This window comes from Cavia porcellus, unplaced genomic scaffold (assembly GCF_034190915.1).
Source record: "Cavia porcellus strain 051 isolate PalLab524CR breed Dunkin Hartley unplaced genomic scaffold, mCavPor4.1 scaffold_8, whole genome shotgun sequence".
NCBI lineage: Eukaryota > Metazoa > Chordata > Mammalia > Rodentia > Caviidae > Cavia > Cavia porcellus.
This window is the reverse complement of record NW_026947491.1, coordinates 86,515,200-86,540,806: the sequence shown is the minus strand read 5'-3', so window position 1 is coordinate 86,540,806 and position 25,607 is coordinate 86,515,200. Positions and strand designations below refer to the sequence as shown.

At 41.3% G+C, this 25,607-nt stretch overlaps 1 long non-coding RNA gene across 1 annotated transcript in view; it reads right to left on the bottom strand.

The window, feature by feature from the left end:
• LOC134477389 (uncharacterized) overlaps positions 1-25,607 on the bottom strand; it is a 117,861-nt gene that overhangs the window by 24,405 nt on the left and 67,849 nt on the right. The window contains exon 2 of the long non-coding RNA XR_010049445.1: positions 603-8,026. This is a non-coding gene — a long non-coding RNA (uncharacterized LOC134477389). The remainder of the gene's footprint in view (positions 1-602; positions 8,027-25,607) is intronic.

The following is a 25,607-nucleotide window of genomic DNA, read 5'->3' as shown; positions in this document are numbered from 1 at the left end:
TCACTGTGAATGAGAAACAGTTATAATCCTCTCCTTGACACTGCATAGTGACAGATAAATCCGGCTGCCAGCCAACTTCACATTCATGGAAGAAACAACTGATACTGTACAGAACACAATGTTTGTAGGTTAGCACACAAATGGGCTAACTCTTGGTTTTTAAAAAACAAGCTTTCATTCAACAGGAACTTATCCATAATCTCGATTTATGGATTAAACTACCAAATATGTATTAAATGCATTTGAAACTACAGTTTCAGTTTATCATGGGTTTCTTAAGATCTATCCCCTGTGTAAGCTGAATTGCATCTGTGCTTGTGGAGTGTTAGCAGTAGATATGCATAGGTGTTATTAATGAATGACCTCATTAACCTTCACAGCTCAAGGGAGACATACTCACCTCCATTCTACACATGAAGATGCCAGTGCTCAGAGAGAGGTTAAGGGACAGCCCAAGATCACCCAGACTATAAGTGGCAGAGAAGAATACAAATCTTGCCCTCACATTCTTAAACACCCTTGAGCATCCCACTCTATTCTACTGACACCCAATTATGAGAACATCTCAAGTCCATATTGTGCATGATGCCCAGTGTCCTCACCTTTACTGTGCCTCCTTGGTCCCAAGGCACTCAGCTCTTTGTGACTTTGGAGGATACACTGCATTTTCATCTTATTTGTTTTAAGGCTTAGTGTGTGATCTGTGCAACAAAAAGCTCTTCTGAAGAGGAGCCTTGCTGGTCTGCCAGGGAGCCAAAGGGAAGACTGCCGTCCTCTGAGTCACATCAGCAAGTAGGGTCAGTGCTTGGATTTTTCCAGTCTCTCAAAGGTCATTCTGGGGTAAAATAGTGAAAGAGTAAAACAGACAGACAGCTGCACACTCTTTAGAGAAGTGAGAGTGGAGAACGGGAAGAGAGAGAACCAGTTCATTTTAAGAATCCCATCACTCAGAACCTTCCACTTTTTAAATTAGTATTAATGGCTTCTAATTTAAAAACTATCAAGCTTAGAGGCAAAGGTCGAGAGGAAAGTGATATTGTCTGCTTATTTCAAGAGCCCTGGCATGCTTGAGAGAGGATTTGGTGTTGTTTCTGTGCCCTGAGGTTTATTACTTATTCGATGTGATTCAAGTCCACATTCTCATACTTTTTAATGGCTTCCCAATTTTTCTCACATTTTACAGTGCATTTAAAACTTCTATTATGACTTAGATCCAAAATGTTCCCTAAAGCCTCTGTATTCATAGGTGAGGCTTCTGAAAGGTGATTGGATTTTGAAAGAGATGTATCTGACTTGTTAGGAGGCAGGCACTGGTGGGAAGACGGAGGTCTCAGGGGTGTGACTTGGAAGAGTTTTTTTCCCTTCCTGACTCCTGCCTTGACTCCTTCTGTTCCTGGTCACCATGATATGAGCAGCTACTTCTCTACTGTACCTACCTCTCTGCCATGCATATCCTGCCTTGGGGCCACCAGACTATGGACTGAAACCACTACAAACTGTGAGACAAACACATCTTCCTTCCTCTAATTTGCAGGCATCAGGTATTGTGTCCCAGTGATGCGAAAGTAACCAGGACAACTTTCTTACATCAGGTGTGTCAGCATCACCCATTATATCAGATACCCCGTATCCAACTAGAATGGTTTCAAGGGAAAAATGTTTACAACATTCATACCATTCGTATCGGTCATCTTATCATTGTCACCTGACATGCACAACCGAAAGGACAAAAGGTTGATATTGGCTCAGGGTTTGAGAAGTTTCAGTCTGTGGCTGACTGGCTCCAGTGAAGAAAAATTATGGCTGGAGGACAAGGCAGAGGGAAGCTGCTCAGTGCACAGCAGCTAGGAAGCAAAGAGCAGAACGAGTCAGAGAGTGATGCAGGGGCCAAGGGAAAAGATACAGCCTTTCAGGTTGTGACTCCAACTGACCCCACACCCTAGCAGCACAGTTAGCGATAAATGAATACATGGACAGATGAGGTTAGCACCTCTAATGTCTGGTCAACTTCTAAGGTTTCCCTCTGAACACTTCTGCTAAGGAGCACAAAGTCCTCAATTCATACATCTTTGAGGAACTTCATATTTATACCATGACACTGTTCCTGGCATATGGATCTCATATTCATTCTATGGCTTCCTAGATCTTAGGTTCTACTGAAGAGCAGAGGCAAAAAGAAGAAAATAAGGTTAAATGAAAGTTATGAATGTTATAAAATACAAAATGCTGAGGAGGCGATCTCTCTAAATGAAGTGAGATTTATCTCAGTGTGGGTTATTTTAACTTTATAATACGTAAACAGCTGATATTCAGGCTTTCTCATTTTCATTCCTATTTATCATGGAGATGAAAATCTGTCCCCTCCTGAACTCAGAAGCTTGCACCCAGAAAAACATATTATTTACAAGTAAGATCCAAACACTAAGAAGGAATGAGCCTGAAGAGACACACCCCAGACAACTAGCCCAAAGGCCCTGCCAAGATCAGTGTTCTTGGAGCAAACAAGTGGAGCAGAGAGCAGGATAGAAAGAGATATGAAAGGACCTTTGACCTTCGTTGGACGCCACTAGTATACACGCGATTCTTTAAGGAGCAGTGAATTTTCAGCTGTTTTTTTTTTTTATCATTTTCCATATAATTTTTCAAACATTGCATCAAGAAATCTATTTGGGTGCCAGTAAGTACAGCGTATGAGAAAATATTCAACATCTTTAGCAATTAGAGAAATGCAAATCAAAACTACATGGAGATTCTATCTCACCCCAATCAGAATCGCTATCATTATGAATAGAAAAACATGTCTTATTTCTTTCTCTTGCCTGATTGCTCTGGCTAATGTTCTAAGTCCTGGATCAGACACACAAACTCAAATGTCACATGGTTTCTCTTAAGTGAGAAACACAAAATATGAATAAAAATGCAAAAGAATGATGGACAATAGGCAACAGGGGGACAGATCTTTGATAAAAGGGAAGGAACCAGGAGAAGGGAAGAGGAAAGAATGATAAAAGAAATAAGTTGTGTTATGCACAGCTACCAACACCGCGCAAGAAGAAATGTAATACTATGTACTGCAAACATGTACAAATAATTGAAATTGAGAAAAATGATAGAAAATGACAAACAAGAATATTACAAAAACAAGTAATAAATGGCGATGAAGATGTGGGGAAAGGGACTCTTTTACTCTGCTGGTGGAAGTGAAAATTAGCACGGTAATTGTGGAAATCATTATGGAGATTCTTCAAAAATTAAAATAAGACTACCATATGACTCAGCTGCATCATTCCTTGGTGCACAAACAAAGAATGAAAGTCAGCTTGTCACAGGGATATCTGCACATCCTGCCTGCTGGCACAGTTCACAATAGTGATGAGGTGGAACCATCCTATGTGCCCATTACTGGATGAGCAGGTAATGCAAATGATAATGAAAATGAATATACACACAGTGGAGTATTATTCAGCTATAAAGGAGAACACCACTGTGTCATTTTCAGGAAAATGGGTGCAATTGAAGGTCATCCTGGCAAAGGATAAGTAAGACTCAAAGAGACAAGCATCACACATTTTCCCTACTATGGAATATTTTTAAACGGCATGAAAATAGAAGGGAGACAATTACTAAATAAGAAGGGACAAAGCAGGATTTAAAGAATTTAATGAGGGGTGGGGATGATCAGAACACTTCCTATGGATGTATGAGAATATCATAGTGAAACCTAAGATTTTGTGAAATTAACAGATACTAATAAAATATATCTTTAAAAAAAAGAAGTCTATTTAGGGATTATGACCAGCATTGTCTAAAGAACCATAGTACCAGTCATGAGATATTTCCAAAAACGTATTATATGCTAAAATGTTTCAAAGCCAGTGAATTATCCCACAGGTCACGACCTATGGGATAATTTTTTATAGTCTCTTAACCCCTTTCTCTCCACCGTGACCCACTATCCTATGCTCCTCAAAGTGACTTCCTCCTCTCTCTTCCTCTCCTCCCATCTCCTGCATCACTTTCTTCTCCTTCCACTGAGTTTTCTGTCTCTCATTCTTTCTTCCTTTCCTCTCCTCCCCAAACCATCGCAGCCAAGCCAAGTCTCTAAGCAGCATTTTGGAAATCTGTGGATCATTACCTTTGTAGACAAGGCCCCGTGGGACCGCGGGTTAGCATCTCGCTCAGGCAGCCCGCGCCTCCCAGCACGCTGTGCCTGCTTAATGACTGCCAAACAGGTGTGCGTGTCTGGATTCAGGGCTTCACTTTTTGTTTTTTTCTTTTCCTTTTTTTTCTCCTAATCTTTATGTATTCTGTAGGTATATTCAGAAACTGGAGTTTGTAGAAAAAATGGAACAACTTCATCCTCCGGCAGCAAAGCATTTGGAGAAAGACTGAGGATAGCAATTCAGAGATGTTTAAAAATATAAACCAGACCACAATGCTGAGAGGCGCTGGCTGCAGTAGAGAGGCAGGGGGTGACCTGGCAGGTCTTTTATCCCTAACTTCTTTGCTTCCCCTGATCTGTGATGCCTCCTGCTTCCCGCTGGGTGCATCTGCCCTCTGTCTCAGGCTTCCACCCCCTCGCCATGCAGAGGACATTCTTAGTTACAGACTCCTGCTCTCCCCCAGGAGGCTGTGAAGCGCCCGCTGTGTGCATACACGCTGCCTTTTCCTCTCCTTTCCTGCTGGGCCTGTGTCTAATATCCCCTGCTCTTCCTCTGAGTCCTCATCTGGGCTTCTTTTCTAAGGCTCAAGTATTTTTCATTGTTCCTGGGTTGCATGCATACTTTTTGCCTGCCTTACTTATTTTTTTGTTGCTGAGACAAAATACCTGACACCCACAAGTTAAGAGAGGAAACCATTATGCAGCTCAGGATTTGTAGAGATTTCGGTACACAATCACCTGGATTGGAGGCAGGGTGGCACTGCAGACAGGCATTGCAGAGGAGAAACAGTTCATTGTACGCAGAAGGTTGTGAAGCAAACAAGCAAGAGACTAAACAAGTCTGTTTTTGTCCTTAGATTGTATCCAGGCTACTGAGATTAGGGCAGTGCCAAGTCAATGAGTGGACTGATTTAGTAATCACCCACCCTTACTCAGAGCATCCTTAATGCTAGCATTGCATCATGAATCAGTCACACATTCTAGATTCAGCCACCTACTGAAAAAGCCCCACCTGTGACTGCATGAGGCTTTGGGGGAACATCTAGACATAAGCAATAGCACAGTCTGTGCACTGTCTACAGTTAGGATTCTCCCTTCTTTCTCCATAGAATGAAGCTTCCACCCTATTTCTCTATAAACACACTGAACCACATGCACACAAATATTTCTTTACCATAGATGTTCTAGTAATATGCACTGGACAGCAGGCTGAAATGAATAGATTGCTTCTTCCCAAGAACTTCTTAAAAATGCAAGTTTCTCTGCTTGCTTGCTGGTTTAGTTCTAGAACATCATAAATTAGTAAATAGGATGTAGGTCACAGTTCCCATCCTGGATGGTCATTGCGACCCATAGATATGCATTTTTAAAAAAGGAAGATCTTCAGCAGTAAAGGTGGTTTGCATCTAAAGCTCTCCAACCAAACTCCTGGCTTTGCTTGAGTTTAAGCTGTGTGTTCTTTCTTTGTCCCACTGTCCCAACAAAAGCACCATTATGCAGACTTCATGGTGTTTCTTGTGCTCATTTGCCTGTGGGAGAATGGGAAGTCTTTCAAATGGGCCATACTCGGAGCCATTGTGGTTCTACATTTGTCTGCCTGGACCCCCTAGATGATAATAAAACCACTATGTATTTCTGTAGGCTTTAGAACACTTGCACCAGTTATTCCTTTAGTAGCTCATAACAAGCCCAGGAGGAAGGTAATGAAGGCAGGAAGGGAAAAAAAAAACTCCCAACTTTAAGTCACTGACTGTCACAAGCTAGGTACCCACATGGGGATTTCATACACATGATCTCACTCTCCCCATGGCAGCCATAGAGGCTTACGATGCTGATCCACACTCCTAAAGCCAAGGAAGATGAGCCTCATGCAGCTGGTGCATGGTAGACAGAGGTTCATGCTTCACACAGTTGATGGGGCTCAGAGCACGTTGCCCCAAATTGGGGCAAACTGAGCATTCTGGCATACTGAGCTTTTTAAACTAAAGGAATTTGAAGAAATGGTAGAAGCAGAAACCTTTCTGATCCTTTTCTTTCCCTGAGGCAGACCACAAGCTCTAGAAGGAATTGTTTAACCTCCCCTGAAACAAATCAAAAGACTTCCTAAGAGCAGTGCCCTCCTGCAAAGGCAGTGAAAGATCTAAACAAACAGGTCCTGGAAACCTCTCCCCAGCTGATTACCTCTGTTCTCCAATTCTGTTCCTCCCCTGTGGTCCGCTCCTTATAAAGGCAAGCACTCACATGAGTGGTGTGATCAAAATACATGGTGAATAGGTACATTTTAAAGAAGTATTACAGTAAGAGACATGTGGCCATCGGTCCCCTTCAGAATACGCACCTCGCTGTGAACACACTCATCTGTCACTCTTGTCACCTCCTGAAGCAGCGTTGGAAGCCCACTTTCACGTGAAGCGTAGTCAGACATATGGTGAGTGGCACTGCCGAGTGCCATCCAAGGGACAGGCTTGAAAAAGCCTGATGGTGAGTCCTCATCCACCGCGCTCCTTGGGTCTAACACTGTGTCAGGATTTGCTCTTCCCTAAAGTCACAATGACCATGAATGAGAAACATTTTAAATTAACTTAGGGCACTGAGAAGGCTAGGACTAGACAACTTAGAGACCTGAATGGAAAAGAACTTCCAGAGTTGCTTCAGAAAATGACAAGAACGATGGGGTCCATGTGTCCAGGATGAAGGGGGATATTTGAAAAAGGTTAATGCAAAGGTATCTTTTATTGTAGTGCATTTTTCCAAGTTTATAAGTTGGAAAAATAGTAGTTTTCAATCACACTGCATATGCAACTCCCCCCATTTCTTGGTCTTTCAGTTCCTCAGGAAGGCTCCATGGCATATAATCCGTCTTTGTTATTTCTGTGTTTCAGTCCCAACCTTGAGCCTTGTAAGAGTTGAGGGAACCCTTTCCTTTCTTTGGTGCTGGCAGCTATGAAGGGACAATTGAGTCAACCCCTCACTTCAGAGCCTGCAGATAAAAATCCTGCAATAACTGACAGAAAGCGATTGAAATGTAAGAATTTTTCCCAAAGTTCTTCCCTTAGATCTCTGCAAGACATGATAGAAAGAAAAGGATAAAAATTCATACTCATCCCTTCCTTTCTAAATGTAAATTAGCAAGTAAAGAGCACATCTACATTGTGACTCTAGAGGTGCCTAATAAAATTTATGTTAAATAAATCTGCATACTGTTCTACTGTTCATCTGTCTTTTGTAACGGGGGCCCTAGTCACACATCTAGTGACAGATAGGAAGAAGATATTTCTTTACTTCCTGGTCACTATTAATTCTGAAGCTTGACTCTGCCCATGGCACTGTTCTAGGTCCTGAATTCAATGTGAGCTGTGAACTGGGGTAGTGGAGCAATACATACAACCAAAAGCAAAATGTCATTGACCGAACACACAGAGCAGACATTGCTAGCAATTCCCTAAAGCAAAAAAAGCCCCTAAATTCACATCTTTATTACAATCCAAACAACCCAGACAGGAAGAGAATAAAGAAACATGTACCATGCTTATCGAGAGTTCCATCGGGAATCACTAGTTCGAATATTCTGACTCCTTCAACCAGGTAAGAATAACTTGATCCTTCATGAAATAATAAATTTCTGAGGCTCTTGGCTAAGCCTCCAAGAAGAGATGGCAGATGATAATGACACAAATGCAGTATATAAACACTAACCAGATCGCCTGCTCTCTCTGCTGGGCCACTCGACTTCTTACTGTCACGCACCTGAGAAGCTGTCCCACCCACAGTGAGGGCCACACTCACCTCTGGTGACTTCTATTAGGACACGTGCAGCCTTGCTTGGTGTTCCCACGTGCAGAGTATCCACCTTTATCTTCTACCCTGCGGGAGAAGGAGGGAGCTTGAGGTCACTGTCTTACTGTTACAGAGAAGGAAATGTCCCCAGAGCTGGCAAGAAAGAGACAAGCTGAGTTTCCCACTTTAACTGTGGTGGAGATGCCGAGAAATCCTGACCCTGTGCGCCCTCTCTCTGGGTCCCCACAAACAGAAGCCAAACGGAGCCCACACTGTTCAGATGGTATAAAGAAGCTACTTATAACTGCTAATGGGGAGCAAGATAATGAAGGGAAGCCAGGAACCTCTCAGCAAAGTGATAATAGGGAAATTATGACATCTGGGCCCGCTCAGTCTCTAGTCAATAAAGCACGCAGCCCAGATAACTTTCCCATTTCCCCAGAACTGTGGGGTCCTATTAATGGAAAACACCTCTTAAAATAACGGATAAGAACTTGTGTTCCAGCCCATGATTAAGCCCACCTGCCACTGCCTCCGCTTACCCTAAACAAGGTCCGTGCCCACACAGTCATTGCTACCATGCCGCAGCCTTCCTGCTCTGCACCTTCACCTCCTAGTGTGGCCCTTTGCCGGCCATATCTGTATGCACTGAAGGATTTTCCACTCCTCTAGGATCAAATTTAAGAGGAAGGAGCTTCTCCACTTAAAGCCACATTGCAAATGTTCATTTAAGCTTTTCCAGAGTCTTGTTTATATCTTCACTTTCTAATCTCATTAGGAAGATGGCTCTTTTCCTCTAGTAGGAGAGCAAAGGAGCTGCTTAGCTCAGGGTGAGTCTGTCAGACAGAGGCAGCAGCAGCACCACCATCTTTGGGAAGCACTGTCAGAAAGCCTCACATACTGTGAGCCATCTCATCTTTTGAGTTTCACAGAACTGAATGAAGGCTAAAATAATAAACAAATAGGCCAGCAATCAAGCAAAACTCAAATACCAAGACTTGGGGAGTAAGCCCATCCTTTTAGCACCATTGTGGAACCAACTCTTTGTTAACGAAGATCAAAACAGGAGTAACACAGAATGGGTAGCTGTCACCATCCTGACATCCCTCCTGATGAATTCTGAGAACAGTTTTCCACGTTAATGAGAATCAGGATTGTTGTCCTATGCTTTCTAATTTGACTGTCATCTAAATATGCAACTAATCAGCTAACACATTCATAACATTTCTTCTAATACAATCTGAATTTTATTTTAATCAGCTAGTGAAGAAGACAGTAGAATTCCATGGCAGGGTAAAGTGTACTTAAAACAAAATTCAAACACTATATTCATCCTAGGAATCAATAGTAGGTGTTGCTTGCACAATGACATAAGCTTCAGAACACAAACTCATCACTCTCAAATTCAATAGAAAGTGTAATTCACAGAAATATTGCCCCAAAAGTAGGAGGAGACACATAGAAGTAAGACTTTATCTTACCATGTGCAGACACACACACACACACACACAAATACATACATTTGCACACCGCCCTTACAAACTACTCTATCACAGGTGCTGAGATAATTTTTTTACAAAATCAAACAAAGTGTAAAGAAAGGATTTATTAAGTGAACATATGGAAATGTAATAATATTATAGTAGAAAAGGACCACAAATACCTCTTTACACAAACACCGTCCCCCCTCCCCACAGACACACACGTGCGCAAAGAGCTTGATACCCAAAAGAACAAGCAAGAATCATTAGGACAAAAGGTCAGAAGATACAGGATGAAATGTTTGATTCAAATGACAGCAGCCATTTTGGCTAAAATGGAACCATTTTCAGAAACAATTTTATAGTTCCTGTACATTTTACTGGTGTCCTCTTACTCAACAAAATGATGCCTGGGTTTTGCATTCTCTCTGGTTGGAAGATGTATTCCAATAATGACAACCCTGCTCATACATGCACTGTCTTGCCCAGCTGTTATCTCTAACGTGGTAATAATTACGGCCCTGAATGCTCAGCCTCAGAGGTAGATGGGGAGATAAACATCAGAGGCCTGGATTGGAAGACAGATCCTACATTAGTGTAAGCATCAAAGGTACAATAACTGAATAAAGACTCTGATTAGGAAACAAAGAATGTCCTACTGCCCATTGCAACAGGAGTGGACAGAATAAGAAGGGTGATCATAGACTAGTTATACAGTTATAATTTTCCAAAAGAGAAGGCATGACAAGCTATGAATCTAGCTAGAGCCTTCTGTAATTACGAGGAGAACATGCAAAGTCACATATCACAGATCCTGAGAACTGAATTCTGAGATTTGGTAGCATAAAAGCAAGATTCAATCCTACATATTTTATTCATCTTGGACAATATAGCTATTGAAAGTTCTTTAATGTATTTCTAAAATTTCTTGGGCAATTTAGGCTGGGTTCTGCTGGGTGGTTCTTCTAGTCAAGTTGGGCTCATCCTTATAGCCATCATCTGTAGCATGGGTATGTGGCTTTGATGGTCTCACTTGGGCACTGTCACATCTCCAAAGTAGAATAATTGGGCTGAATCAGCTCTGGTGTCTTATCTCCCAGTAGGGTGACCTGGGCTTGCTCATATGACAGTTGCATAGATTTCTAAGAGAAAGAAAAAGCATACAAGTACTAGCACTTTTTCATTGCCACTGCATTGTGTTTTTAAGGTAATTCCTAAGGCTGATGTGTGTTTAAAGCTAAAGAAACACCTCTAGATGGGAGAGATAACACCTCTAGATGGGAGGAGCAGCAGAATCTCACTATAAAAGGGAGTCAATGTCAAAAGGATGCAGCCATTTTGTAAGGACTCGCACACATCTGATAATTAAGCCCACATTCCTCAGTGGCAAGAACCATCTATATCAAAATTACAACTCCTCCCTAGATAACTATTGCTCACCAAAGTTCCTGAAATTCTGTATTTTCTCCCTCTTGTTCCAGCTAGCCAGTCTGAAACATTTACACTTTCTGCTTAATTTCTATGGGTTGATCATTCTAATAATTTTTATGGGAAGGAAGAGAGCTAACAAATCCTTTGCAGTGTTCACAAATCTGTCCTCACAATATATCTCTTCTTCCTTTCCCATCAAAGTAAAACAAAACCTTTCATCATCAACTCTTTTGAGCCCACTTTTAAATGTTGACATCTTATAACAACAGATACCATTTCTGGCTGACAGAATTTCCCTGAAAGACTCCTTTTAAGAACATCATGACCTAACTCTGGGACATGAGGATCTGGCTGATTAATCCTATAATAGCACAAATCTGATAAGGAACAGAAAGCATAATATATGTCAAAACACTTTTGAAAGTCTCTCGACTAGGAAAATAAGTTATTTCCTAACTATCCCCCATTTCTTCTTTGACTATGAGTTTCACCCCTGATTCTTAGCAGGGAAAATCAGTCCTGCTAGCCTGGTCCAGGAATTCCTTCCCTGGTTCAGATTCTTTCTCTTGTTCTTTCCTCTAAGTGTAGAAATCTACTGTTCTCTCAGGCAGCTCAAAGCCCACTGGAATCTCTACTGTTGTCTCCTTTTTATACCTTGAGCAAGTCTTACACATTTGCCTTAATTAAAATTGCAATTGGATTTGTATCCTTCTGCTGTCTAAGATAATGTTTACATTGTAGCTGCAGAAAGATTCACTCCAGATACGAGTGAATATGTGACTTCAGAATTGGTTGAACAAGGAATTTTTCCAACCTCACATCAATTTACCTAGTGCTTTCATCTGTTCCATAGGATGAGGACATATTTTACCCTCATTTTTTCCCTCCCAACAACCATGAAGCTTCAGTAAAAGGATTATGACTCTACTTGGGGATTAGGAAATGAAAACCAAAGTAGCTGCATGACATGTCTGTTACCTAGACAATAATTGACTGGGCTTGGATAAGAATCTAGATGTCTTATTTTTTGTTCAGTGTTCTTTTAATCATGGACTGAGATAGCCTGCAAATTTTAAGATGACACGCAAACTATAAGTCACTTTTGGAGGTAGTGTCAGTAAAGTCAAAGGTCATTAGGAGCTCACAGCACCTCAAATATAGGAAATCCCTTGGGTTTGTGTAGTGCAGGTACCCAAATGAGCTAGCAATGAATATGCTCAACAGTTCCTTGGAGATGTCCACTGGTGATTAATCCTCAGTGAGCTGGAAATGGAATGCTACCAGTTTCCAACCTACTTTCCTTCTGGCCTCCATTAACCTAATGATTTTCCCTAGCTAAAATCGCTAACAAAACAACCAAAGCTTTTAGACAGCCCTTTGCCATACTCTGATTCTAACAGAGTCTCAGAAAAACCCAGAAGAATAATTTATTGCCACCACCGTTTTGCAGACTGGTAAGTTGTAAGAGAAAAAGGAGAAGTTCTTTGTCATTTCTATGCTCACAGCCAAGACTCCTATGAGAAAATTCATATCAACAAGAAAAAAACCAAAACCACACAAATGCATTGAATAAGTATTCCAAGACATGGACGCCTTCAGAAATGAAGACTCAAAGAAATAGGGAAGCCTGCGAAAGGGAGAAATGGGTAATGTAGAAAAGTACGATTGGACAAGGGGAATATAAGACACTTGGTAAGGCCTGAGCAAGATTGTGTTCTGGGCCTCTGTGTTTTCACAGATAAAGATGCTCCTTTCCTCTGGGTACAGGGCCCCTCTTGAATGAGACTCTTATAATCTATCTCAAGGAAGGAAGCAAGAGAAAGTCAGATAGTGACCTTCTTGCTTCTGCAACTTACTCAAATGCTGACCAAGGTAACGTCCTTAGAGTAACACACCCTGAGCTCTATCCAAGTCAAAGTTCAAGACCTTAAACCACTTTTCCCTAATCTGCACCGTCAGAGAACACAGATTCCAGGCTTAAACCTCAGTATCCCTACAAAGCCTGGGTCATTGCCCACTGGCTACAGAACACTTTCTCTTTCTCTCCATAAAGATCTCAAGATGACTGTAAACATTCTGTAAGAAAACAGCGTATTCTTCCCTGTGGTTTTCCCCTCATTCTCTCCTGGCTTGATGTCAACTTTAGTCTTTAGCCAAGCAATCTGATAGCATCTGCCTTCAGATAGTGGAGTGAAGTCATTAGAAACTCTGGCTGGGGAGCTAATGTATAGTTCATTTCCGGCCTGGCACTGCCCAGCTGGGTGACTGGGAACCAGTTATTTTACTTTCATTTGGGACCTGAGCTTGACAGGGGTAAGTGCTTCCGGGAGATTAAATGAGACAACTTACACAATGGGCTTGGCACAGTATAGTAATGATGTCATTCCTGGGACAAAACTCATGGCACTCAGAACTTAAAGGTTTACTTTGGATCACAGTTTCAGTCTGTGATCCATAGTATTAGGACATGGCAGAAGCATCATAGTAGAAAACCCTGATGGAAGAAAGTTGCTCAAGTCACAACTTCCAAGAAGCAGAGTGTAAGAGAGAAGGATCCAGGGTTAAGAATATTCCCTTCCAGTCTAGGCCCCCAGGGACCTTCCTCCAATCTGGCCCCCATCACTGACAGGCCATTTAGCTATAGAATTCATCAATGGATGAATCCACTGATGACTATAGTGCTCCCCAGAGCCAATAACTTCCCATCACAGGAGACTTCGGGGCTCATTTTAAGTCTAACCTGTGACAGATGAGGTGCAGAAAATACTACCCCAAAATTTAGTACAACACTTTGTCATTCCAGGCACTTTATGTCAAAGGAAATTGAGAAATGGAAAAATTATGCTTAGACTTTATCCCCTGAATTATGGCCATGGAGAAATTCTCTGTCTTCCCTGTCCTGTAAGTAAGCCATCAGATCCTCATGGGAGAGGTGTAGAACCCCATCCCCAGGGAAAAGAATGAGGGTAAAGGGACACTAAGGAGAATCTGAACAAACAGGTCTTGCTATGTTTCGCCCAATTTACAGGTTTCACTTTTTGATCCTCCAATCACAATGCTGATTAATTCTGTCCATAGAAATAGTTTTTTCTGGGTCTTTGGGTTTTTATATTTAAAAATTCCTGTGTCAATTTTGATTAAAGACATTTCTTATGCTTTTCTCCTGTTTGTTTTTTGTCTTAGGAGTATTACCGATGATTCCTGTGACAGGTAAGGGAAATATACTACATTTTCTCCCCTTAGTAAGTTCTCAATATCACTGATCATGAGATGCTGATGCTGATGGTGATACTGCTGATCCATTCATCAGATACTAACTCGTAAGCTTTGATGCTGATGGGTATGGAATAAAAGCATTTCCGTGAAAAATAGTATAAATCCATCCTTCCATTTGTCTGAAAGTCAGTGATTACAAAATGAATGTATAAACCATAAAATGACTGTTGTTGATAGAGGGATTAATGATGTATGAATGTTTGTCACTGATTAATTATACACACAGATAAGGCACAGTTAGAAACTGGCAATGTAAATGTGAATAAAACAGACTCGCTTCCAAGAAAATACACAATTTCAAAAAGAAAATGTTTCAAATAGAAAAGTGTGGGCTAGGAGCCCTGGGTTTGTAGCTCAGTGGTGGAACATTTATGTAGCTGGATTCAAGATGGCTGCCGGAGTGACACCCTGCACTGTAACCCACCTGCATGCTAAACGACACTTCCCAGTGCCATGACAGTCACCATTATGATGATCTGAAAGGCCCGTATGAAGTTCCCAGAGAAGACATGAATTACCTCCCTTTTATTTATTTTTTATTTTAAAGAGAATAAAGCAAAACAAACAGAACAAAGCAGATCAGAACCAAAAAGTGCAAGCAACACAGGATTTTGAAACAAGAAAATCAGAAGTCGATAGTGGCTGCCTAATGTCTCCTGTTTTCTTTGAAATAGTTGTCAGTATCTTCACACACAATGAATTCAAACAAAGCAAAATAGTATAAAACTGATCAAAACAAAAGAATGAAAGCATTACAGGCCTGCAAAACCAGACAGTAGAAGAATCAATAATGGCTACCATAATGTCTCTTGTTCTCTTCAAAATAGCTGCCCATACCTTCACCCATATTGAAATCAAATAATAGAAAACAGACTAAAACCAATCAAAAGCATTACTGGATTTCAAAATAGAATGATAGAAAATCAGCAATGGCTATCATAATGTCTCGTTTTCTTCAACGTAGCTGTTCATACCACCAAATGTAATAAAGTCAGTTCTTGTAAAGTCTTTGGGAGAAGTTCTAGGCATGTATAAGCCTATACATGTACCTCTATCCTTTCTGTATTAGGGGGGAAAACAAAACAAAATACATGAAAAATAAGAAACAAAAAAGACAAATAAATGACAATAATAAAGAGCCCAAAACAATAATAATATAGGCTTTTGAAACAAGGTGGTAGGAACTTAACTAAGGTTGTTATTTTGCATAGTTATCTTCAAAAGAGTCTCAGATTACCAGATATAAACATGCAAAATTGATCAAATCAGTGTGGATTAACACATGCTGAATGTAGGAATTAACTGTTTTGTTCCAAGAACTAATAGAATTAGTAGCTATCTTAAGTGTATATATACAAATTTGTATTTTATTTCTTTTCCCTTCCTTCTTTTCTCCTTTTCCCAGAGTTCTTTTTTCCCCTTTGAGCAGTTTCTTATTTTTTCACAATATTGAAGACTTTGTATCTTATTTACTCTCAGTTTCTTATACTAGGGAGACAATAGGGTATTTACACATGTGAGTTTGATTTATTTCACTTATGAGTATGGTCTCAAGTCACATCCATTTACCTATAAAAGCCTCAATGTAATCTTTCGTTATAGCTGAGTAGTACACCATTGTATAAAAATATCACATCTTTTTTTTATCCATTCCTCAGTTGATGGGCATTTGGGTTATTTCCAAGATCTGGCTATTACAAATTGTGCTGCTATAAATATGGGTGCACATATATCACTGTGGTATGATGTTTTCAATTCTTATAGGAATATGCCCCAGAAATAGAATAGCTGTGTCAAAAGGGACTTCCAATTCCAGTTTTTTGAGGACCCTCCAGATTTATTTTCATAGTGGTTACACCAGTTTATGCTAACACCAACAGTGCAGGAGAGTTCCTTTTTCCCCCACAGTCCCTCAGCATTTGTTATTGGTGGGTTTTCTTGATCCTGGCCATTCTTTGTAGAGTGAGATGGAATCTCAGTGTTGTTTTAATTTGCATTTCTCGAATGACCAATGATGCTGAACCTTTTTTCATGTATTTATTTGTCAATTGGATTTCTTCAGCTGAGAAGTGTGTATTCATCTCAGATGCCCATTTTTGGATCGGGTCTTTGAATTCTGGAGGTCTGATTCTTCTAAATTGTATGTTCTACAAAGAAGTCTTTTGTCTGAGGTACAATTGACTAAGATTTTTCCCAATGCATGAGTTTTCTTGTCACTTTGTTGGAGATTTTTTTTTTTTTTTTTTTTTTTTTTTTTTTGACATGCGAAGACTTCTTAGTAAGTGGAGTTCCCAGCTGTTGATTCTGGAAGGACTTCCCCTGCAGTTTGATTTTTGTTCATGAATTCTCTGCCTACTCCTATGTCTTCAAGATTCCTACCTACTTTGTCTTCCAGCAGATTTAGTGTTTCTGTTTTAATATTTAGCTCTTTGATCCATTTTGACGTTAGTTTAGCGCATGGTGATAGACACAGATCTAGTTTTAGTTTTTGGCATATAAAAAGCCAGCTTTTCCAGCACCACCTATTAAAGAGGTCTTCCTCTCCTTTCTTATCATCTTTTCCCTTGCTTTTTTTTACCCTGCAACTATAACCTCTTGACTCCCAACAAATCAAAAAGTTGATTTGCAAGTTTGCTCCCACTTCTCCTACTCTGACCCAAGAACACAAGTTCCCAAGGCTGCTCCACTAGGTCTTATGAGTACTTCCGCAATTGTAGGAAGGAAAGTGGACCATGTTTCGGGTCCAGAAGTAGAAATAGTCTACCCGTGAAGCCAGAGAACCATCTAACTACTCATTACCTTACTTGAAAGACTCAGCATATCTACAAATAGACAAAGATTTGAAGCCAGAGAGAGCTTGAGTAGAAGTGTTGGCTCCTTGCATGATGACGTGGTGGTCAGTAGAGACCGTGTAAGGGTGTGAGGTGGGGAATCAGGGTACCCTGACACACGGCCCAGGAAGCTTCCTGGAGAGACCCCAGCAATATTCCAGGAGAGCAGGAGGAAAATAGCATTTGAAAGGAAAGCCTCTGCACCTGTGTAGCTTTAAACTTCTTGCAGAAAAATACACACAGGATTTCAACTTGGAAGGCCTGGAACATTTGCCATGAAAGAGATCAGCCTAGGGTTTCCTGCCATCAGGAGAAGGCAAGAGTTCCCGATCCTCCACCTGGCTCGCTTTCTCTGACTATGAGGACCTCATGGGCCCAGGGCCCTGAGCTCAGTGTGGATTAACACATGCTAAATGTAGGAATAATGCCCCCTTCCCACCTATGCACAGAACAAAGTGGGGACATAGCTTCCAAAGTTAGATTAGACCCTAGTCAGTTGTGGACACAGGGGTTAGGGGAGGCATGATGGGGCGTGGTAGAAATGAGAATGTCAGGGTCCCCTTTATTCAGGATATTGCTAGGACACATTTTCTCCCTAGAATTTCTTCTGGCCCACAGACACTCAATTTGCTTCTAAGGAATTTGTGCTTAAGTGTTTTACATTGAAGGGCAGAGAAAGCACAAAGTAACAGCTAAACTCTGCTTCCACCAAAACACACACCTCCAGCCCAGGTGGAGCCTTCTCTTTTAAATGCAGAAAAGAAAAAGAAACTCCCTGGAAGATGTTGATTGTAAGTGTTTGAGCTCTCAAAGGACCACTGCAAGATATACCTACACCTCAAAGGAAAACCAGCCTCACCCTCCTGAGCCTTTGCAGAGGAACCTGAGTTACCAACTCCAGGACAGAGTCTAGATTAGTGGAGAAAGAGGGGTCAGTGCAGAGTGAAGGAGAAATGGACAAATGGTCAAAGGAAACTTTAGGAAACATTGCACCAGTCTCTGAGACTGCATTTGTGAACCCCTACTGCTAAGGAGACCCCAAATGAAAACCTGTTTTCAAGTGCTAAGGCTCGGCCCTCATGACACAAATCCAGGGTTCTCCACTGATGCTTTGGCTCTCTGTAGAGTCCTGTAGAACTCAGAGCTCACAGCCAAGGTTGCCGGCTATGTTGATGACAGTCATGACTTCAGGGGTATCCCCACTGCCTTGGGGTATCTCTTATTGTCAGAGGTTAGGCTCTTACCTCCTAGCTAACAATAGCTTCAAATAGAAATTAAATTTAGCGACAGTAAAGCAAACATCGTTTCTTGCATACTGGCTGTGTTGAGACAAAGATTCATAGTGCTACAGGAATCTGAGTTAGATAGAAATATTTTAGGTGGTGAGACAGGGCTGGGCCCTCAAAGGAGCCCAAGGCCAGATACCTCCCAACTATGGGGGAAACAGACACCTCTGCTGTGGACCAGGACTCAAGACCAAAGATAAATCAGGTGTACCCACACACTTCCTAAGGATAAGCATTGGGAACTGATATTCTAACTAGGTCTCTATCCCCCTGAGAAAGCCAAGGTCACCACCCCAGCCCCTTCAGGAAGAGTCACTGTTCTGTAGTCACGATCTCCTTACTACCTGACTCACTTCCCCAATTGGGCCTGATTTATTCAACTTTACCTGGACAGTTCATCTCATTGGTTGACGTAGTTCTGTCCCACCTCATCCCCATCTTGAGAGTTCCCACCCCCCCCCCACTTTAGACCCACCTTACCTCGTGGTTTTGCTCTATAAAAGTCCCTAGAAAAGACAAAGTCTTTTAGCAACCTGTTCGGGACCCGTTCTGTCTCTCAGAGTTAAGCTTTCTTTCTCTCAATAAATATATTCTACTCTTAACCTCCGTTGTTCCTAGAATTCATTCTTTGATTGTAGAGAACACAAACTCCTACTTGGACACATAGCAAAAGGAGAGTTTCTTCCCCCAACATCAATATCTCCTACTTGGCCCCTCTATTCCAACAATCCAGGCTTGTGTTACCACAGAATTTACTCTCCTCAAACCTAATGTTTTGTTGCTTCTGAAATGTTTGTTTGGTACCAATCAGACGGGAGATTAGGGGGCGACAAAACTGGCCAGAGAAGGAGGTGTCCCAGGACACAGTCACAGAGCAGGTTCCAAAGCCCTGCAGGTGGACTTCTTGTGGGAACATGAGCAGTTTTTTAAATAGGATGGTCTAGATCTGCTGTCATCTTGAGGAGTGGGTGACACAAAAGTAACAGTCCACTCTGTCCTGTCCTATGTGGAGGCCCTTGCTGTGCTGCAGGGAACACTTTTTTTCCTACTTTTACTCAGCCCAAACTCGCTCTGCCGAGCCTATTTCTTCCTACTTTTAATTAAACTTCACTGCTGTGTGTGCTTGTCTTGATCAACTCTTTCCTTAGGACAAAAAGAACCTAGAAACCACCTCCAGAAGGGGACTCCAGCCCTCAGCAGCATCTCTTCAGCCTCTGCACTATCTGTGCCATATTGTCTTGACCCTAAACTATTAAAATCAATGTCACTGAGGATATTTATTGATTTAAAATGCCTGGGGCTCTAAGAACTGACTTCATCAAGTTCAAATTCAGGAAGTGTTTTCTCTATCAACTTCCCGCAGTCCCCACCTGCATGGGTCCCCTCTGAACTCTGCCTTGAGAGTGAACTTCACAGCCCAGTCCGTGGCATTTTCTCATCGCTTCTTGGATATACAGTAGAGGAAAGATTTCCTTCCTGACCCATTGCTAGGTTCATGGTTGAAGCCCCTACAGCAGAAGGCAGATTAACAAGAAAAAGAGAGTGCAAATTTGCTTAATATGACTCTTACATGGCACAGGAGCCACCAGAAATAAAGTTTAAAAAAGCAGAGAGATCTGTGTATTTTTATGCTTTACTCTGATGCAGAGGGCGAGCCTGCTTGGATGAAGAGAAAGTGACCTGCAGGTAATAAACTGGCTGGTCTCTGCCACGCCCATCTATTCAGCTTCTCCGTGAGTTCCTGAGCCTTCCTGGATGAGGATGCGTCTTTCCTCCACAGATAGGGCGACAGCTCTGGGATGAGAGTTCTAGGGAGAAGCCCAACAGTGAGGGAAAATGAGACTAAACGCCCTGTTTTTGCTGTTTTCTGAAGTGCTGCTGAGGTGCTCTGGTTGAGGTAGTGGCCCCTGATCCCATCTGGCAATCATAGTACTTTCCTAGAGTTTTACTTCTCCAAAGGTAAAAACACATATGAGCATTTTTAACCCAGCAGGAAGAAAAATAAAATTGGAATATTATGTACCAGCCACTGAACTAGAACATTTCCCATGTGTATTCACATTCAATTCTAAGAAAAATCCTAAGAGCTGGCATGTCAAAGTGTAATTTTTTAATGCTAAAAACGTAATTCTTATACACATGTATAATGAGCATGTGTCAAGTTTTATGTAGCTCATTATTAAGAAAACTAGCAGGATGGCAGAGCTAATTCAAATTATGAGAAACAATTGTGGTCAGAATAGAAGAGAGGAAGGTAAAAGGAATGTAGAGAGAACATTCCCAAGTTACTTTCAAAATAGTTAATATCCTATAAGATGAAGAAATCATAATTCTAGCGGCTGTCTTCTATTGGTTGCTTCCCAGTTTACAGAATTACAAACTATGTACATCCTAATCAATTAGGCAAATTCACATTTACTCAAATAAATGCACTTTAGGTATATCTTAAGATATTTCTACACCAACACAGGAATAGCATCCAAAAGCCAAGCTTACACAATTTTAGCAAACTCATCAAGAGAACTTGTCCCTACAGTGCTTAAAGAATTCACCAGCAAAATTTAACAAAAGAAGGGAAATGCCATTATTTGAGTGGTGGTCCTCCAAGACTCTATCAGGTTGTCCATGGCAGAGAAACAACGTTTCTGAGGGAAGCAACAACTTTGACTGTCTCCCCACAGGAAGCAAGATTGTCTCATGTGCCACAGATACAGCACCTTGACATTGCAATCTTAGATAAGCATTAGACAAAGACTTTTGGTCACCTACTGGAGGCCAGGAATCCTAGTCCCATGACCATCCTTCGTGGTAGATAAAATAACTGCTTTAAGACATATAAAATTATTTATCATATTTTATTTCACTTGGAGAATTGTGTGATTTCACATGGACAGAGGTGAACTTGTGATAGGGAATGATGCCACATAGTAAAGCCTGAAAACTGTCTTAGTTGACAGGCTTCTGGATTCTAACAATTACTACCCTGGACATTTGGTAACTTGGGAGTGGAAGAGAAGCAATATACTTTTGCCTCAAGACAGATCAGATACTACTACTTTGCATCTTCATTCGGAAAGAGCTAGAGAGTTTTGCAAGAAGGTTTGCACTTTCCTTTCTGTACAACATCAACAAATCTGTTCCTTTCTACCAAACAATATCCAATTCCTACCCTGCGCTGAGTGGTTGTAGTAGTACTGATTACAGACAGCAGAGGGCGCTACGAGCAGGTACCCATCATCAAATTTTAATAAATGCAAAACAGCTCAAAAGAAAGCGGTCTTGTAATCTGAGCAACTATTTTGAAGATGACAATACGCAATATAACAACCATTGTTAAATTTCTATTGTCTTTTGACATTCTCATCTTTTTAAAAAAATTCTTTTTAAAATGAATAAAAAGAAAGCAGTCTTACCCAACATTTGGTCTCTGTAATTACTGTACAAAATAACCAATAGTGGGTGCAACATTTAAGATCCTGCTTCCCCTTCACACACATATCCTGGGAAATTATTTTTTCTCAAAGTCAGTATTTACTGATACTCCATTCATATCCATTAGGGAAAAAAGAAATTTTGATACTAAGGAAGAACCCATCAGTTGTGTACTTAACAACCCATGTATAAACAACAAATAAGTCCCTTTAAAAACTGGAGAAACTGTTCTTCTCCTAATGATAATACAGCCATCATAAAGGTACTGAGTAATAACAGCCTGGTTATTATTTAGCCCAGCAGTACAACAAAAACAACACTGGCATTTGACATTTCCCCTTTAGTTTGAACAACTGATGGCAACAAAACACTGAAATCACAAAGAAGATTTTGAATCAAAAGCATTGAATTCAAAGTATCTCTCAACACCTAAAAGTTGAAATGTTGGCGCCCAGGCCCTCAGCTGACAGGTCTCATGCCTCAGAATCACCTAGAAGGCTCCTCAGAGCAGACTAAAGGCCCACTGCAGAGCCTCCTGTTCAGTGAGTAGGGACCAGTGATTTCCAGTTCTAACTGGTTCAGGTGAGGCTCCCGTGACTGCTCCAGGGCCACACTTTGAGAAGCTCTGTTTCCCACAAAAGCCTGATGCTCAGCCCCACCAACACAACCCTACAGCCAGACTAAGAGAGCCTCGGCCTCGCATTCAGTGAGCCGCATTCTTGTGAGTTAGAATCAAACTAATAACATTGTTATTCTGTTGATATTTTAATCAAGTCCCGTGTCACCCGTTATGTTTCTCCTGCCCTTATCTCAGTGTTATTAAATGTTTTACTGGCTGTGTCACTGCTTCCCGTCAAGCTATCTAGCATCCCACGGCTTCTGCTGAATTCATTATCGCAGGTTAAATAGATTTATAACAAAGTTAAATTTTTTCTTGGAATATTGAACATAGCAATGATCAAAACTCAGAAAGACACAGAGCAATTGAAGCAGTGATCAAATGAGAGGAGTCATACTGAGAATTACCAGAAAAGGCCTCACTGACCTTAGCTGGACTTGCTAAAAATAGAACTAGTTTCCCCATTCATCTAGTCTTCTGTTTTGTCCACTAGCAGGTGGGTCAGTTCTTGACTAGCCATTAAATAGGCTGCTCTCATAGGACATCAACTTGCATGCTAATAGAGAGAAGCTTCATCAGTAAAAATACAGAGAATCAATGTAACACAAAAGCCATAGCTAAATATCACTGGCTCACGAATTTATCTCTCCATCTTCTGGAAAGATATATTAGTGTCTTTGTGGTTATATTCACTGGGTCAGAGGGAGCCAGGCGGGTAGTCACGGTACAACTAAAGGGTCCTTCTGTGCCCTCGTGGGGGAATTCACCTCATTTTTTAGGGCTGTGAGTGAATGAAAATAAGAAATTACAATGGAAATCACACTGCAATCTTACTCTAGACTAGGCTACCTTGAAGACTATAATAACACATAATAAATATGCAGCAAACTGTTCCTGCTACAGGAGATGCCCCATTCCCTGGCTTCCAATACACCCATCATTACACAAGCCATAGGCTGACCGCGCGCATTGCGGGAGAAATGTTACCAGTCAGCCATGAGAGGCATAAGCATCTCCCTCGCTTTCCATCTCCCTGGAAAAGGAGGTAGAGCCTTTCCTCATATGGGCTCTGCACAGTTGCTTTCTGTGCAAAAATGTCCTGATCCAGCGCTCTCATCCTTGTCTTTGCAGCTGCATATTAATAAAGACACTTTTGGAAGAACAACCGCTTTTCGGACTGAGGCTCCAGGCCAATAGCTTACGGTTTTTAAGAGCCAAGATCCCAGAAAGGGCTTAGGGTCTCCAGGGCGATGATGGCAGAGAGACAAGACAGAAGCTCACTCCAGTGCAGGACTTCAAACTAGTTTATTCATTCAGTGCACATACGGACTTCTTCAGGCAGAGAGAATTTGCATTTTAACTAATTCACTTTGTGATTAGTATCAGACATGGAAGAGTGTGTCCCCTTAGTGATGAAAAGCCTGGAGAAGTTCCTGTGTGCTGGGTTTTGGGGTGGTGCCACACCCCAGGTCTATAACTACAGCATGCTATCACCAGCTTGCCAGGAAATGCAGAGCATATGGCACCCTCCAAGGGTTCGCTACCACTTTATTTACTATTTATTTATTTACCGTGTGAGTCAGCTGGTCACTCCAAAGCCTCTGCCAGATGAGCCAAACAGCAGGCCCGAACAAACGGGAGGTGGGGGGACTTGTTTGTCTTCCTCACCCCACACTGGCTTGGTAGGGTGGCACAATTTCATCTGTGCTTATTTCACGGCACGCAGGTAACAGGCAATACCACCCCTGATATGAAGGGTGGGACGATGTAGTCTCTGGGCAGGGGATCCCACCACCAAGCAGGCAAAGTTACACTTTTTATATAACTGGCATCCGCTTTTACCAGATGGCATCTTAAATGAAAATAAATTGCAAGTGTGTTTTCATTACACTAAAACCAAGACATTGGGAATGCCAGTTCAAACACAGCCATGCTCAGAGAAAGAAAAAAGTCTAAGAGACTTAGTTCTAATCTTAGGCAAAATATTGTAATCCAATCCATAGGACGACATCTACCTTCAATCTGCTTTTTGTTTTGTCTTGATCAGAGCGGGGGTGTCTTCTAGAATTTCACTAACTATGACACTGCAGGCATTTAACATAGAGTGAGGTCATGAATATCAGACTTGAGTTCTTATCGTTCATGGTTCACAGATCTCATCTCTCCTTTGATCATCAGGGTAGCTCCCAAATCGAATCTCTTTCTCTCCCTTCTCCCTCTTCAGCCAACTATTTCATTCTGGACCAAAGATTAATGAAATCATGGTTGGAGGAGAAAAGAATCTACTGAACCAGAGAAGGATAAATGAGTAAATACACTTCAGAAGAAAAAAATAGAAAGAAAAATATGCCTACAAAAGAAGGCAAATAAAATTACAGATCTGGTGATGCAACTTGAGTATTGCGTATGTTTATGGGTAATAAAATAACAACAAAAACAACAACAACAAAATAAAATAGAAACAGGAAAGCAAAAGTCTCCAGAGTGAGAGTTTAACCCCAAAAGGAATCTTTCAAACAGAAAAGATATTTCCCCAACTCTTTATTGACATAATTTAAAAGTTGAAAGCTTCACCTTTAATTATAATTATCATGCTATGATGGATTCTAAGTTAGAAATAATGCAAACCAGAATTGAGTTAGGCAAAAGAGAAAAAAAGTGTTATCAGAAACAAAGAACACTTCCCTCATTCTGAACAATGGCTGCAGTTCCATTCAAAATCTTTATAAATAAAAAATAAAGGGCGAGATAGATATCAAAGAGGAAATCACAACATCTTTATAATTATCCAGCACTGCAAAAAGGCATTCACCAGCCAAAGGTTTTCCTGATCCCTGCAACTCTGGTCCCACCTCAGCCCAGCAGCTGTAAGGAGACAGTTTCGCGACAAGATTTTGGATGGTTTTAAGTGACATCCTCAACTACCTAGTTACTTTGGTTCAATTAAAGGGAAAAACAACTCCGGAAGATGGGCTGCATCTTGTTCCTCTCCTGGTTAATGCTGGGCTTCTAGAAACTTCATCTCCTTCTCAGGTCTCATCTGTTGCCTCAGTTTTACCCAGAAAGCCAGGGAAGGCATCTGCCAGAGCGGATAAGAAAGAGAAAGGATGGCGGACGGTGGGCAGCAGAGTGAGATTGTAATGAGTAAGTGGGAAGGAAGGGGAGAGGAAAAAAAGAAAAGAGTAAAGAAATGCAAGGGAGGTGGGGCAGTGCCTAGCTACAGAACAATTAGAAACGGCAGATCCCTCCCGCTGGGGAGAGGAGCAGCGAAGATTCCTGAATCTGAGAACAGCTAGGAAATGGCCAGAGGCT